This window comes from Schistocerca piceifrons, chromosome 9 (genome assembly GCF_021461385.2).
Source record: "Schistocerca piceifrons isolate TAMUIC-IGC-003096 chromosome 9, iqSchPice1.1, whole genome shotgun sequence".
Lineage (NCBI taxonomy): Eukaryota > Metazoa > Arthropoda > Insecta > Orthoptera > Acrididae > Schistocerca > Schistocerca piceifrons.
In genome coordinates this window covers 131,715,678-131,732,136 of record NC_060146.1, presented here as the reverse complement: position 1 = coordinate 131,732,136, position 16,459 = coordinate 131,715,678, and the positions used below count along the sequence as shown (strand labels likewise).

At 45.0% G+C, this 16,459-nt stretch overlaps 1 protein-coding gene across 1 annotated transcript in view; it reads right to left on the bottom strand.

Annotated features, from left to right (window-relative positions):
* The window catches only part of LOC124717069 (secretory phospholipase A2 receptor-like), a 111,916-nt gene extending 97,060 nt beyond the window's left edge, over window positions 1-14,856 (bottom strand). The window contains exon 1 of the mRNA XM_047243752.1: window positions 14,810-14,856. The gene's annotated coding sequence lies outside the window, so the exon portion shown is untranslated. The remainder of the gene's footprint in view (window positions 1-14,809) is intronic.
* Window positions 14,857-16,459: the final 1,603 nt, after the last annotated feature.

Here is a 16,459-nt window from a genome sequence, read left to right as displayed (position 1 = left end):
TCGGTGAAGGTATGTTCTCGAAACTTTAACGAAAGCCCGTACCGACCTACTGAGCGTCTCTCCTGCAGAGTCTTCCACTGGAGTTTATCTATCATCTCCGTAACGCTTTCGCGATTACTAATTGATCCTGTAACGAAGCGCGCTGCTCTCCGTTGGATCTTCTCTATCTCTTCTATCAACCCTATCTGGTACGGATCCCACAGTGCTGAGTAGCATTCAAGCAGTGGGCGAACAAGCGTACTGTAACATACTTCCTTTGTTTTCGGATTGCGTTTCCCTAGGATTCTTCCAATGAATCTCAGTCTGGCATCTGCTTTACCGACGATCAACTTTATATGATCATTCCAAATGGTTCAAATGGCTCTGAGCACTACGGGACTCAACTGCTAAGGTCATTAGTCCCCTAGAACTTAGAACTAGTTAAACCTAACTAACCTAAGGACATCACACACATCCATGCCCGAGGCAGGATTCGAACCCGCGACCGTAGCGGTCTCGCGGTTCCAGACTGCAGCGCCAGAACCGCGCGGCGACTTCGGCCGGCTATGATCATTCCATTTTAAATCACTCCTAATGCGTACTCCCAGATAATTTATGGAATTAACTGCTTCCAGTTGCTGACCTGCTATTTTGTAGCTAAATGATAAGGGATCTATCTTTCTATGTATTCACAGCACATTACACTTGTCTACATTGAGATTCAATTGCCATTCCCTGCATCATGCGTCAATTCGCTGCAGGTCCTCCTGCATTTCAGTACAATTTTCCATCTCGATACACCACAGCATCATCTGCAAAAAGCCTCAGTGAACTTCCGATGTCATCCACAAGGCCATTTATGTATATTGTGAATAGCAACGGTTCTATGACACTCCCCTGTACTTCGGAAGACTTCCCTCCATTGAGAATGACATGCTGCGTTCTGTTATCTAGGAACTCTTCAATCCAATCACACAATTGGTCTGATAGTCCATATGCTCTTACTTTGTTCATTAAACGACTGTGGGGAACTGTATCGAACGGCATCTACCTGTGAACCCGTGTCTATGGCTCTCTGAGTCTCGTGGACGAATAGCGCGAGCTGGGTTTCACACGAGCATCTTTTTCGAAACCCATGCTGATTCCTACAGACTAGATTTCTAGTCTCCAGAAAAGTCATTATACTCGAACATAATATGTGTTCCAAAATTCTACAACTGATCGACGTTAGAGATATAGGTCTATAGTTCTGCACATCTGTTCGACGTCCCTTCTTGAAAACGGGGATGACCTGTGCCCTTTTCCAATCCTTTGGAACGCTACGCTCTTCTAGAGACCTACGGTACACCGCTGCAAGAAGCGGGGCAAGTTCCTTTGCGTACTCTGTCTAAAATCGAACTGGTATCCCATCAGGTGCAGCGGCCTTTCCTCTTTTGTGCGATTTTAATTGTTTCTCTATCCCTCTGTCGTCTATTTCGATATCTACCATTTTGTCATCTGTGCGACAATCTAGAGAAGGAACTACAGTGCAGTCTTCCTCTGTGAAACAGCTTTGGAAAAAGACATTTAGTATTTCGGCCTTTAGTCCGTCATCCTCTGTCTCAGTACCATTTTGGTCACAGAGTGTCTGGACATTTTGTTTTGATCCACCTACCGCTTTGACATAAGACCAAAATTTCTTAGGATTTTCTGCCAAGTCAGTATATAGAACTTTACTTTCGAATTCATTGAACGCCTCTCGCATAGCCCTCCTCACACATTTCGCTTCGCGTAATTTTTGTTTGTCTGCAAGGCTTTTGCTATGTTTATGTTTGCTGTGAAGTTACCTTTGCTTCCGCAGCAGTTTTCTAACTCGGTTGTTGTACCATGGTGGCTCTTTTCCATCTCTTACGATATTGCTTGGCACATACTCATCCAACGCATATTGTACGATGGTTTTGAACTTTGTCCACTGATCCTCAACACTATCTGTACTTGAGACAAAACTTTTGTGTTGAGCCGTCAGGTACTCTGTAATCTGCTTTTTGTCACTTTTGCTAAACAGAAAAATCTTCCTAGCTTTTTTAATATTTCTATTTACGGCTGAAATCATCGATGCACTAACTGCTTTACGATCGCTGATTCCCTGTTCTGCGTCAGCTGTTTCAAATAGTTCGGGTCTGTTTGTCACCAGAAGGTCTAATATGTTATCGCCACGAGTCGGTTCTCTGTTTAACAACTCAAGGTAGTTTTCAGATAAAGCACTTAAAAAAATTTCACTGGATTCTTTGTCCCTGCCACCCGTTATCAACGTTTGAGTCTCCCAGTCTATATCCGGCAAATTAAAATCTCCACCCAGAACTATAACATGGTGGGGAAATCTACTCGAAATATTTTTCAAATTATCCTTCAGGTGCTCAGCCACAACAGCTGCTGAGCCAGGGGGCCTATAGAGACATCCAGTTACCATGTCTGAGCCTGCTTTAACCGTGACCTTCACCCAAATTATTTCACATTTCGTACTCTCAGTTTTGTGAATGCATGTAGTAACAACTCTGCGAACGGCAGTGTGCACTTTCAGTAATGTATAACATAAGATATCAGTTGTGCCCACAGACGAAGGTATCTACATCTGTATTATTACCGTGCAATTCACAATTAAGTGCCTGGGAGAGGGTTCATCGAACAACCCTCAAGCTATTTCTCTAACGTTCCACTCTCCATCAGCACGCAGGAAAAACGTGCGCAAAAATTTTTTCCGTGCGAGCTCTGATTTCTCTTATACTATTAAGATGATCATTTCTCCAGGTGTAGGTGGGACCCAACAAAATATTTTCACGCTCTGAAGACAAAGTTGGGGATTGAAATTTCATGAGAAGGTTTTACCGCAGCGAAGAACGCCTTCGTTTTAATGATTGACACCCCAATTCGTGCATCATATCCGTGACACTCTCTAAAATTAGCGATAATACAAATGAGCTGCCCTTCTTTGAACTTTTACGATTCATCCGTCAATCCTATCTAATCCGGATCCCACATTGCGCAGCAATACTTCAGAAGAGGACGGACAAGCTTAGTGTACGTTGTCTCCTTACTAGACCTGTTACATTTTCTAAGACAATATTTTGCAAAAACAGACATAATGTCTTATGGGATAACAGCAATCAGTGATTTTATAATGTTACTTAAAATCCGTCTTGATTGCAAATTTTTTTATTATTCATATGACCGGTTTCGGTTCATTCAGAACCATCTTCAGATCTGTAAAAATAATGATACTAATTTACTATTTCACGGAAGCAAATCTTTTTCATCCTATCTAATCAACATCAAATGTACCAGAACGCACCTGATATTTCAGTTACAGGAGTAACCCGTCCAAATCCAGCAACTTTCACATGCTACGTAACATAAATTTCGTTGGCAGAGTGCACGTCATTTATATTAATTATAACACTATTACCGACAGGTGGCGTCTGGTACATTGGTTACATTCCTTTTGCACATACTGTATTCAATAGATCTTCTTTTTTTATATTAAAAATACTTAATTAAAATATGTAGATGTCAGGGTTAAAATCTGTACTTGTCAAAATTAAAAAACAGTAAAATTATCATTTTTATACGATATAAAAAGCATAGAGCGATTTATATATCTATGGTGCTGGTGTGAACTTGTTTTCCTCTACGGTCTGCTTCTGTGGTTCCCGCCATTTCGGTGTTGTGCCGCGGTCCGTTCAGTCGTCTGCTGTCCATCGCCGCGGGCAAGCGAATTCAATCATAACGCTTATTTTAGCATTTATGACGACCTACTAAGATGACAACTGTTGCGTGTGGAGATCCAGGCCGAGGGATGAGAGATGGTGCGCGGTGGAGAAGCCGGAAGACGCGTGCAACGCCTGGCTCGTTGACGGGGCCCTCCTGTGCGGCCCTCTTGCCCGCGGCACAACACCGAAATGGCGGGAACCATGACAGCAGACCGTAGAGGAAAACAAGTTCACACCAGCACTATAGATACATAAATCGCCCTATGCTTTTTAGATCGTATAAAAATGATAATTTTACTGTTTTTTAATTTTGACAAGTACAGATTTTAACCTTGACATTTACATACACTCGTGGAAATTGAAATAAGAACACCGTGAATTCATTGTCCAAGGAAGGGGAAACTTTATTGACACATTCCTGGGGTCAGATACATCACATGATCACACTGACAGAACCACAGGCACATAGACACAGGCAACAGAGCATGCACAATGTCGGCACTAGTACAGTGTATATCCACCTTTCGCAGCAATGCAGGCTGCTATTCTCCCATGGAGACGATCGTAGAGATGCTGGATGTAGTCCTGTGGAACGGATTGCCATGCCATTTCCACCTGGCGCCTCAGTTGGACCAGCGTTCATGCTGGACGTACAGACCGCGTGAGACGACGCTTCATCCAGTCCCAAACATGCTCAATGGGGGACAGATCCGGAGATCTTGCTGGCCAGGGTAGTTGACTTACACCTTCTAGAACACGTTGGGTGGCACGGGATACATGCGGACGTGCATTGTCCTGTTGGAACAGCAAGTTCCCTTGCCGGTCTAGGAATGGTAGAACGATGGGTTCGATGACGGTTTGGATGTACCGTGCACTATTCAGTGTCCCCTCGACGATCACCAGTGGTGTACGGCCAGTGTAGGAGATCTCTCCCCACACCATGATGCCGGGTGTTGGCCCTGTGTGCCTCGGTCGTATGCAGTCCTGATTGTGGCGCCCACCTGCACGGCGCAAACACGCATACGACCATCATTGGCACCAAGGCAGAAGCGACTCTCATCGCTGAAGACGACACGTCTCCATTCGTCCCTCCATTCACGCCTGTCGCGACACCACTGGAGGCGGGCTGCACGATATTGGGGCGTGAGCGGAAGACGGCCTAACGGTGTGCGGGACCGTAGCCCAGCTTCATGGAGACGGTTGCGAATGGTCCTCGCCGATACCCCAGGAGCAACAGTGTCCCTAATTTGCTGGGAAGTGGCGGTGCGATCCCCTACGGCACTGCGTAGGATCCTACGGTCTTGGCGTGCAACCGTGCGTCGCTGCGGTCCGGTCCCAGGTCGACGGGCACGTGCACCTTCCGCCGACCACAGGCGACAACATCGATGTACTGTGGAGACCTCACGCCCCACGTGTTGAGTAATTCGGCGGTACGTCCACCCGGCCTCCCGCATGCCCACTATACGCCCTCGCTCAAAGTCCGTCAACTGCACATACGGTTCACGTCCACGCTGTCGCGGCATGCTACCAGTGTTAAAGACTGCGATGGAGCTCCGTAGCCACGGCAAACTGGCTGACACTGATGGCGGCGGTGCACAAATGCTGCGCAGCTAGCGCCATTCGACGGCCAACACCGCGGTTCCTGGTGTGTCCGCTGTGCCGTGCGTGTGATCATTGCTTGTACAGCCCTCTCGCAGTGTCCGGAGCAAGTATGGTGGGTCCGACACACCTGTGTCAATGTGTTCTTTTTTCCATTTCCAGGAGTGTATTTTAATTAAGCATTTTTAATATATAAAAAAGAAGATCTATTGAATACAGTATGTGCAAAAGGAATGTTACAAATGTACCAGACGCCACCTGTCGGTAACAGTGTTATAATTAATATAAATGACGTGCACTCTGCCAACCAATTTTATGTGACGTAGCATGTGAAAGTTGCTGGATTTGGACGGGTTACTCCTGTAACTGAAATATCAGGTACGTTCTGGTACATTTGATGTTGATTAGATAGGATGAAAAAGATTTGCTTCCGTGAAATAGTAAGTTAGTATCATTATTTTTACAGATCTGAAGATGGTTGTGAATGAACCGAAACCGGTCATATGAATAATAAAAAAAAAATTTGCAATCAAGACGGATTTTAAGTAACATTCTAAGACAATATTCTACCAATAAATGGCTATCTTTGCTTCGCATTGGCCGCAACATTTTCTGTGTCATCGTGCCAATTTAAGTTATTCGTCACTATAATCCCTAAGCATCTAGTTAAATTTGCAGCCTTTTGATTTGTGTGATTTATCGTGTAACCGAAATTTAGCGGATTCCTTTCAGTACTCATTTGGATGACTTTACACTTCTCATTATTTAGATTCAATTGCTACTTTTCTCACCGTACGGATATCTTGTCTAAATCATTTTGCAGCCGGACGCTGTGGCCGAGCGGTTCTAGGCGCTTCCGTCCGGAACGCGCTGCTGCTAAGATCGCAGGTTCGAATCCTGCCGCGGGCATGGATGTGCGTGATGTCCTTAGGTTAGTTGGGTTTAAGTAGTTCTAAGTCTAGGGGACTGATGACCTCAGATGTTAATTCCTATAGTGCTTACAACCATTTTTTTCATATTGCAAATCGTTTAGATCATCTGACGGAATTATAAGACGATAAATGACAACGTCATCTCCAAAGAAACGAAGGAGGCTGCTCAGATTGTCACCTAAATCGATTATGTATGGCCTATAACACTTCCTTCCGAAATGCAAGATATAACTTCTGTTTCACTCGATGATTTACCACCAGTTCCTACGAGCTGTGACCTCTGTGACAGGAAATCACGAATCCAGTCGCATAAATGAGACGATATTTCATAAGCATGCAATTTGTTTACAATCGGCTAGTAAGGTACAGTGCCAATATCCTCCTGGAAATCTGGAAATACGGAATACATTTGAAATGCTAAGTCGGTAGCACTTAACACTTCGCATGAATAAAGAGGTAGTTGTGATTCACAAGAACGATGTTTTCTGAATCCGAGTTAGCTATTTCCCAATAAATAGTTTTCTTCGAGGTGATTCATAATATTCGATCACAGTATATTTCCCACAATACTACTGAAAATCGATGTTATTGATATGGGTTTGTAATTCAGCGGATTATTTCTGCTTTCTTTCTTTGGTATTGTTGTGACCTGTGCAGCAATACAGTACGAATCTTTCTACGAGCGAGCGGTTGTATATGATTGCCAAGTATGGAGCTATTATATAGGCATATTCTGAAAGGAACATGACTGATATACACACATCAAAAAAAGTTTTGCATCACCCCAGTTCCCAGAACTCCTGAAGATAGACGTTGACTGTGGATTTATCGCAGACACAGTCCCTTTGCTGTTCAGATGTGTCACTAAACCCGCCAAAAGATGTAAACAACCAAGCATGAGCAGCGCCTATTAGACGGAGGGGGTCCGACAGCCGATCAGTTCCAGTCATTCCACCAGGAAGAAGGTACACGGCTCGTGTTGTCTGTAGTTCAACCATGTCTAGACTGTCAATACCGCGGTTCGATCGCGTCCGCATTGTTACTTCGTGCGAGAAGGGCTCTCTACAAGGGAAGTCTCGGAGTGTGGTGTTTTTCAGACATGGAGGAGATACAGAGAGACAGGAACTGTCGATGACATGCCTCGCTCAGTCCGCCCAACGGCTACTACTGCAGTGGATGACCGCTACCTACGGACTATGGCTCGGAGGAACCCTGACAGCAACGCCACCATGTTGAATAATGCTTTTCGTGCAGCCACATGACGTCGTGTTCCGACAAAAACTGTGCGCAATAGGCTGCATGATGCGCAGTATCACTCCCGACGTCCATGGCGAGGTTCATCTTTGCAACCACGATAGCATGCAGCGTGGTATAGATGGGCCCAACAACATGCCGAATGGACCGCTCAGAACTGGCTCCACGTTCTCTTCACCGATGGGTTTCGCACATGCCTTCAACCAGACAATCGTCGGAGACGTGTTTGGCGGCAACCCGATCAGGCTGAACGCCTTAGACACACTGTACAGCGAGTGCGGCAAGGTGGAGGTTTCGTGATGTTTGAGAGTAGCATTCTGTGGGGCTGACGTACGCCTCTGGTGGTCATGGAATTTCCGTAACGGCTGTACGATACGTGAATACCATCCTCCAACCATATCGGCAACATTTTGGCGAGGCATTCGTCTTCATGGACGACAATTCACGCCCCCATCGTGCAGGATAACGACATCGCTCGACTAGAGTGGCCAGCATGTACTCCGGACATGAAGCCTATCGAACATGCCTGGGATAGATTGAAGAGGACTGTTCATGGACGACGTGACACACCAACCACTCTGAGGAATCTACGCCGAATCGCCGTTGAGGAGTGGGACAATCTGGACCAATAGTGCCTTGACGAACTTATGGATAGTACGCCACGACGAATATAGGTATGCATCAATGCAAGAGGACATGCTACTGGGTATTAGAGGTACCGGTGTGTACAGCTATCTGGGCCGCCACCTTTGAAGGTCTCGCTGTATGGTGGCACAACGTGCAATGTGTGGTTTTCATGAGCAATAAAAAGCGCGGAAATGATTTTTATGTTGATCTCTATTCCAATTTTCTGTACAGGTTCCGCAACTCTCGTAATCGAGGTGATGCAAAACTTGTTTTGATGTGTGTAGAGTTGTGCTTCGAAGGAATGACTCTTGCACTCCGTGACGTGTGTCCACGTCGTATAACTATATTGAGGTGCTGCACAGAATTCGAAAGAGGAAATTTCACTCTGGAGGACGCTGAGAGGACGAGAAGGCGACGATCATCAGTTACGGAGGAGAACATTATTGCTGTAAGAAAAATACTAGACGAAGACAGCCGAGTGATCTATAAGCAGACAGAGGATACCTTAGGGCTAAATGCACCAGCAATTCGATTCTCTATATTCATTTGCAACTAAAGAAACTTTGCCGCCCGGGATTAGCAGAGCGGTCTGAGGCGCTGCAGTCATGGACTGTGCGGCTGGTCCCGGCGGAGGTTCGAGTCCTCCCTCGGGCATGGGTGTGTGTGTTTGTCCTTAGGATAATTTCGGTTAAGTAGTGTGTAAGCTTAGGGACTGATGACCTTTGCAGTTAAGTCTCATAATGTTAAAAAAAACTTTGTTGTATCTGGGTGCTGCATAGAATGACGGAAGAGCAGATGACACGGTGTTGCATTGTCATGCTGGTAGACGCTATCACGGCTATGAGAAACAAACTGCATGATGTGGTCCCCAAGGGTAGATGCATGCTTGTGTTGGTCCATTCTGCTTTCCAGGGAATGCCACGGAAACATTTCCCAGACCATGACTCTCCCTACCTCTACATCTCCGTGATTACTGTGTTATTCGCAGTAAAGTGCTTGGCAGAGGGTTCAATGAACCACCTTCAAGCTGTCGAAATGGCTCTGTGCACTATGGGACTTAACTTCTGAGGTCATCAGTCCCCTAGAACTTAGAACTACTTAAACCTAACTAACCTAAGGACATCACACACATCCATGCCCGAGGCAGGATTCGAACCTGCGACTGTAGCGGTCGCGCGGTTCCAGACTGTAACGCCTAGAACCGCTCGGCCACCCCTGGCCGGCTTCAAGCTGTCTCTCTACCGTTCAACTCTGCAATGGCGTGCAGGAAAAGGCACTTAAATTTTTCTGTGAGAGCCCTGATTTCTCTTCTTTTATCTTGATGATCATTTCTCCCTATGTAGGTGGGTGCCAACTGAATGTTTTCGCAACCGGAGGAGAAAACTGGTGATTGAATTTTTATGAGAAGATCCCGTCGCAACGAAAAACACCTTTGTTTTAATGATTGCCACTCCAATGCACGTACCATGTCTGTAGCACTATCTCCCCTATTCCGCGATAGTACAAAACGAGCCGCCCTTTTTTGAACTTTTTCGATGTCATCCGTCAGTCCCACCTGACGCGGATCCCACACCGCACAGCAGTACTCCGGAACAGGTCGAACAAGTGTGGTGTAAACAGTCTTATTAGTAGACCTGTTGCACCTTCTAAGTGTTCTGCCAATGAATCGCAGTCTTTGGTTTGCTCTACCCACAATTTCATCTATGTGATCGTTCCAATTTAGGTTATTTGTAATTGTAACTCCTAAGTATTTAGCTTAATTTACAGCCTTCAAATTTGTGTGACTTATCGCGTAATCGAAACGTAGCGGATTTCTTTTAGTAGTCATGTAATCACACTATTTCTTTATTCAGGGTCAACTGCATCTTTTAGCACCATACGGATATCTTATCTAAATCACTTTGCAATTCCTTTTTGTCATCTGTTGACTTGGTAAACGACAGTATCATTTGCAAACAATCTAGTAGGAATACTCAGATTGTCTTCTATGTCGTTAATATAGATGAGGAACAATAGAGGGCTTATAACACTTCCTTGGGGAACGCCGGATATTACTTCAGTTTTACTCGATGACTTTCCGTTTATTACTATGAACAACTGAGACGATATTCCATAGGTACGCAGTTTGGTTAGAAGACGGTTGTGAGGAACGATGTCGAAAGCCTTCTGTAAACCTAGAAATATGGAATCAGTTTTACATCCCCTGTCCATAGCACTCTTTACTTCGTGAGTATAAAGAGCTAGTTGTGTTACACAAGCACGATGATTTCTGAATCCGTGCTATGTGTCAATAAATCGTTTTCTTCGAGGTAATTCATAATGTTCCAATACCCTACTGCAAATCGACGTTAGTGATACGGGCCTGTAATTCAGCGGATTACTCCTATTTCCCTTTGTGGGTATTGGTGGCCGGCCGCGGTGGGCTAGTGGTTCTAGGCGCGCAGTCCGGAACCGCGGGACTGCTACGGTCGCAGGTTTGAATCCTGCCTCGGGCATGGATGTGTGTGATGTCCTTAGGTTAGTTTTTAGTTAGTTCTAAATTCTAGGCGACTGATGACCTCAGAAGTTAAGTCGCATAGTGCTCAGAGCCATTTGAACCATTTTTTTTTGGGTATTGGTGTGACTTGAGCAATTTTCCAGTCTTTAGGTACGGATCTTTCTGTGAGCGAGTGGTTGTATGTAATAGCTAAATATTGAGCTATTTTATCATCATACTCTAATGTGACTGGTATACAATCTGGACCGGAGGCCTTGCCTTTATTAAGTGATTGAAGCTGCTTTGCTACACCGAGGATATCTCAAAAATGGTTCAAATGGCTCTGAACACTATGGGACTTAACAGCTATGGTCATCAGTCCCCTAGAACTTAGAACTACTTAAACCTAACTAACCTAAGGATATCACACAACACCCAGTCATCACGAGGCAGAGAAAATCCCTGACCCCGCCGGGAATCGAACCCGGGAACCCGGGCGTGGGAAGCGAGAACGCTACCGCACGACCACGAGCTGCGGACCCGAGGATATCTACTTCTATTTTTCTCATCTTTGCAGTTGTTCTTGACTGGAATTCAGGAATATTTACTCCGTCTTCTTTGACGGAGTAGTTTCGGATAGCCGTGTTTAATAAACCTGCTTTAGTGGCACTGTCATCAGTGACGACTTCACCGTTGTTATCGCGCAGTGAAGGTATTGATTGTGTCTTGCCACTGGTGTGCTTTATGTATAACCAGAATCTCTTTCGGTTTTCTGCCAGATTCCGAGACATAGTTTCGGTGTGGAAATTATTAAAAACATCTCGCTATATTTTGAACATCTGCAAAACTTTGCCAATCTTGGGAAATTGCGTTCTTTTAAATTTGGCATTCTTTTGTCGTTGCTTCTGCAACAGCGACCTTACCCGTTTTGTGTACGAGGATCAGTATCATCACTTATTAATTTATGTGGTATATATCTCTCAGTTGCTGTCGATGCTATCTGTTTAAAATCATTCCACAACTTTTTTACGCTTACGTGATCAGATCGGAAGGAGCGGAGACTGTCTCTTAAAAAGCCGTCAAGAGCATTTTATCAGCTTTTTGAAACGCTTCCGATGAGTGTTGCAGGGTGTTTGCATTCAGACGTTTCACGCCGTACACGCCAATGGACATCCGATCGATGGAGCATAAAACGTGATTCAGCTGAAAAGGCCGCCCGTCACCTCTCGATGGTCCGCCCCGATAGCTGAGTGGAACCGGAACAGTAGCTCAGCGTGTTCGGCCAGAGGGTTAGCTGCCCTCCGTAACAAAACAAAAAAAAACAAAAAAAAAGAAAAACTGAGTTAATCGATCAACAACGGACTTAAACGGATGTCGTACGACGTCCGCACCGAGCAGATGCAACGACCAAAGCGAACAAAATGAGATTTTAAAAAAAGTGGTCAGCGTGACGGATAGCCGTCCTACGGGCCCGGGTTCGATTCCCGGCTGGGTCGGAGATTTTTTCCGCTCAGGGCATGGGTGTTGTGCTGTCTCCATCATCATTTCATTCCCATCCGGCACGCAGGTCGCCCAATGTGGCGTCGAATGTAATAAGACCTGCACCAAGGCGGCCGGATCTACCCCGCAAGGGGCCTCTCGGCCAACGACGCCAAACGGTCATTTCCATTTATGTCTCGGTGGTCGTCCATTTGCCGTACTGGCGTGCAAATTCCAGCCCTCGTCGCCAATGAACAGCAGTCAGCAGGCGTGCATGAGCCGGATGCCTGGTGCGGAGTCGTATGCAGCGTAACATTCGCTTAACAGTTGTTGGTAGCCCCTTGGTTCATATGGGTGGACAGTTGCTCAACAGATGCACGTTTCTTTGCCTGTACACATTTCCGACACGCTCTACATACCCTCTGCCTCTAGCGTTGCCACCTGCAGTCTGTGAGTGGTTACTGCACGTTGATGTCGAACATAGGTGCTGGTCCCTTTGATATGACTGGACAGTGTAGAAACTATTGGAAACTAAAACAAATTTTCCTTTTTCGAGACAGGTAACACTGTTAGTACATTAAAGAAACTCAGTTCACTTGCAACTATGAAATTGTCCAATGTAGCAGACCTTCAGTTTCACAGTGCAAGATGGTGCAACGTGCTGTTAAGAAGAGATCTCCCATCCCCTCGTACTCTTATAGATTTATGGACAGTCCTCCAGTCCAGCACTACTTCAGACACTAGTCGAGTCCATGCACGTCGTGTTGCGCCACTTTTGCGTGTTTGCGGGGGCCGTACACGATATTAGGCAGGTGTACCAGTTTCTTTGGCTCCTCAGTGTATATTAAATAACACACAAGCTTCGACGTGTAATTTCATGCGTTTTATGCATACATATCTAGTGAGGACCCACTAGATGAGCTTCTCGAGTGTCTACACAACGGATATTTTTTTCAGCACTGAAAAACACAGTTAAGCTTCTTGTGTATCTTCAAGTAATGCACTTAAACGATGACAGCTTTTAACTGGCTTTTACGTACTCCCCACTCTTATCATTTACATATCATCAGCCTTCAAGCGCGTAACAAAGTCTTTGTCAAGAACTACAGGACAGAAATTTTTGGGTTATGAGGCGGCTTTAACGGGGACAGAACGAAATTTGCTTTATTCGCACACATTTGCATTTATTTATCATCTCTTCCAAATCACGATCTGAGTTCAGTGACGCACTGCTCAAATAATCAGTTTGCTTACTGTACAGACGAGAACGTGGCACTTCTGTTGTACCGTCACAGTTCACTTCCCCAGCGCTTGTTAGTTGCCGGAGAGATGGTGGTTATCGCTGAAACAACCGGTTTTCCGTTATATCACTTTTTTCCACCTCAGATTAACATTACTGTTAAAACGGCTCAAAGTACTGATTTCTGAAATAACCGATTAACGGTTTTTTATTCTTATCAACTTTTGTAATCAACGTATGAATCGAAGAACGGCTGAAAAATTTTAGCTCAGCTACAAGACACATATATTAATTAAATTAAATAGGAAAGTGATAAGTGGTCGAATATCACTAAAAACTGTATTCTTGAACTGATTCTATTTTTTAAACTGTCCTAAAAATCATCTTGTAATCGGTTATCAAACCACTATTTGGGCATTATGAATAGTCAGTGCTAAAGAATGAATACTGAGGTTGAAGATCTCTATTTTTCGTGTTAATTTGTCCATATCAAGGACTGTAATCAAATAAAGGCACACTATGTAGACACAGACAGCAGATCAGCTACTTTCTATTTTTATTGCCTACCGCGAATGAATTATTGTGAAGTTTTTAATTTATTACTGTTACCATAATTTCCTTCCACTGATATTATTTCATATAAATGGCAGACAAATCTTTAAGGCTTTAAAGCAAATGAAGGATTGTACTTCACCGCTACATCTCTTCCTAAAAATATATCCAGACTAGGCTTGGTGTCGATCTGCGGTATAACGGATGCCCGGCGACGACAGCGAGAAAGTATCGTATAGAACCAGGTGGGCGCAAATCTTGCACGTGACACGTACACGCAAACCTTAAGCCACTTCACAAGGGAACAGGAACACTTGTTTCAGCAACACCGTAGCAATTCTTACGCCATCCATTAATTGTTTTTTTTCTGTCGGCATTGCTATTAAAATAGCACATCGCTTTTCCCCATTTTCTATAACAAAGCAATTTTTCAAACTAGTGCATATTTTACGAATAAAAGTTACTCCTTTGTTAAAAAAGGTACATCTAGAAACGAAAGATTTTAGCACTGCTGCTATAGCTAATTGATATATCGGTTTTTTAGTCAGTTATTAGTAAAAAATAAAAAAAGCTCTTATAACTGGGAATAAATAAGTACCAAAAAATACCCTTTTTCAGAACTAAAACAGCGATTTCCGTTCTAACCGGTCGGTTTTTCCCATCCCTGAGTTGTTACTTGTGACTAGTCACAGTGTAACGACCACGATGCTGAATAACAGAAGGAACATTTTTGACGGTGGTGGAGTGCGGAGGGATACAAGTTTTAAATCCGTAGGACGTTATTTGATACAGTGACAAATCGCTTCTAAGAATACCAGTTACGGCAAAGTAGCATTCTCAGTAATCATCGATATCGGGAAGTCAGAGTTCAGCCACCCCTGCAACAGTGCGCTGTAGGCAGCTGCGGCGGCGGTCTTGTACTCACGTGCCAGCTCGTCCGCACTCTCCACCTGCGACTGACGTGCAACTCCTCGAGGCCGAACCGTACTGACGCACTCACATTACCCCCACCACCGAGTTTATCCAGTCCCTGTCCCTTCCGCAAGCGTCTAGGAAGTACCACGGTTCAGCGAAATCCTTATTCCCAACCGGTTCTGGTACGCCAGTTAAAAAAAAGAGAAAGATAGACCTTGCTGACCTTGTTGCATCTCAACGGTCACCGGCGCCTGCTCCGGCAGAGCGCGTCTTGAGGCCAAGGTCTTATCAGGTCACAGTTTCTAACGGCCTTACAAAAGATGGCTAGGTGTCACGAAACCACTGTGGTAATAAAATTTATATAATCTGCAAGGGTGCTACAGGGGGAATGCTCGATAGCATGGCAGGAACGATCATTCGCAGTAAAACCGTCTAGGCTCTAAGATGGATATCCTAAGAGCTATGAGTGCTACTTCATCTTCGATACTGTGAAACATTTCTCTTCTACTGCGTTCTCTTTGCTTTCCATATTTTGGGAGAAGGTGGTATGGACCAAAACAAGCCATAATTGTCTAATAAACATGGTCTCTACAAAAGCCGTTCATTAAGTAGTGCATCACATCTTTTTTCTCGGCCAGTTCCAGTTGTAAAAATGCGTAATTTGTTGTGGGATATCGTGTAATATTCCCGCTTCAGCCTGCACAATTTCACGAAGTTTCCACAGGTGACAGTGCTATGGCGTCTGTAACGGAGGTGTGTTCCAAGCAGAGAGCTGTCACTTAGTTTCTTTTGTCTGAAACAGCATCGCAGATATTCATAGGCGCTTGCAGAGTGTCTATGGTGATCTGGCAGTGAACAAAAAGCACGGCGAGACTTTGGGCGAGGCGTCTGTCATCATACCAACAAAGTCCCGGGAACCTGCCCCATCGCCAGCATGCCAATGGGCTGCACTTAGCTCCAGTGTTGGAACGTGTGGACACACTCATTCTAGGTGATCGACGGATCACAATCAAACGGTTCACTGCACAACTGGACATCTCTGTTGGTAATACTGACACACTGGTCCACAAGTTGGCGTACTCAAAGGAGTGTGTATGCTGCGTTCTTCGTCGCCTAACAGAAGACCGTCAAGAGCAACGAATGACCATTTGTGTAGATTTTGACTACGAAACAAGAATCCATCACTTCAAACTGTAAACAAAACGGCAATCCATGGAGTGACGTCACACCATCTCTCCTCCGAAGAAAATGTTCAAAGCCGCACCCTCAGCCGATAAAGTTGTGGCGACGACACTGAAGGGGCTATTCTGATGTCCTCGCTCATGGTGCAACGATCAACTATGAAGTGCGATGTGCTGTCCTCAGGAAGTTGTAGAAACGACTACAGTGTGTTTGTCGCCACAAAAAGGTAAACGAGCTTCTGCTCCATGACAACGCATGGTCTCATACAAGTGTGCACACCCGAGAGGAGCTCGTAAAACTTCATTGGGCTGTTCTTGCTCATCCGCCCTACAGCCCGGATCTCGCACCTTCCGACTTCCATCTGTATGGCCCAATGAGGGTTGCACTACGCAGGGTGCAGCACGTGGATGATGGGAGTTCACTGGTGCGGCAAGATGTTGTCTCCGACTTCGACGACTAGACTGGTACCTTGCGGGGA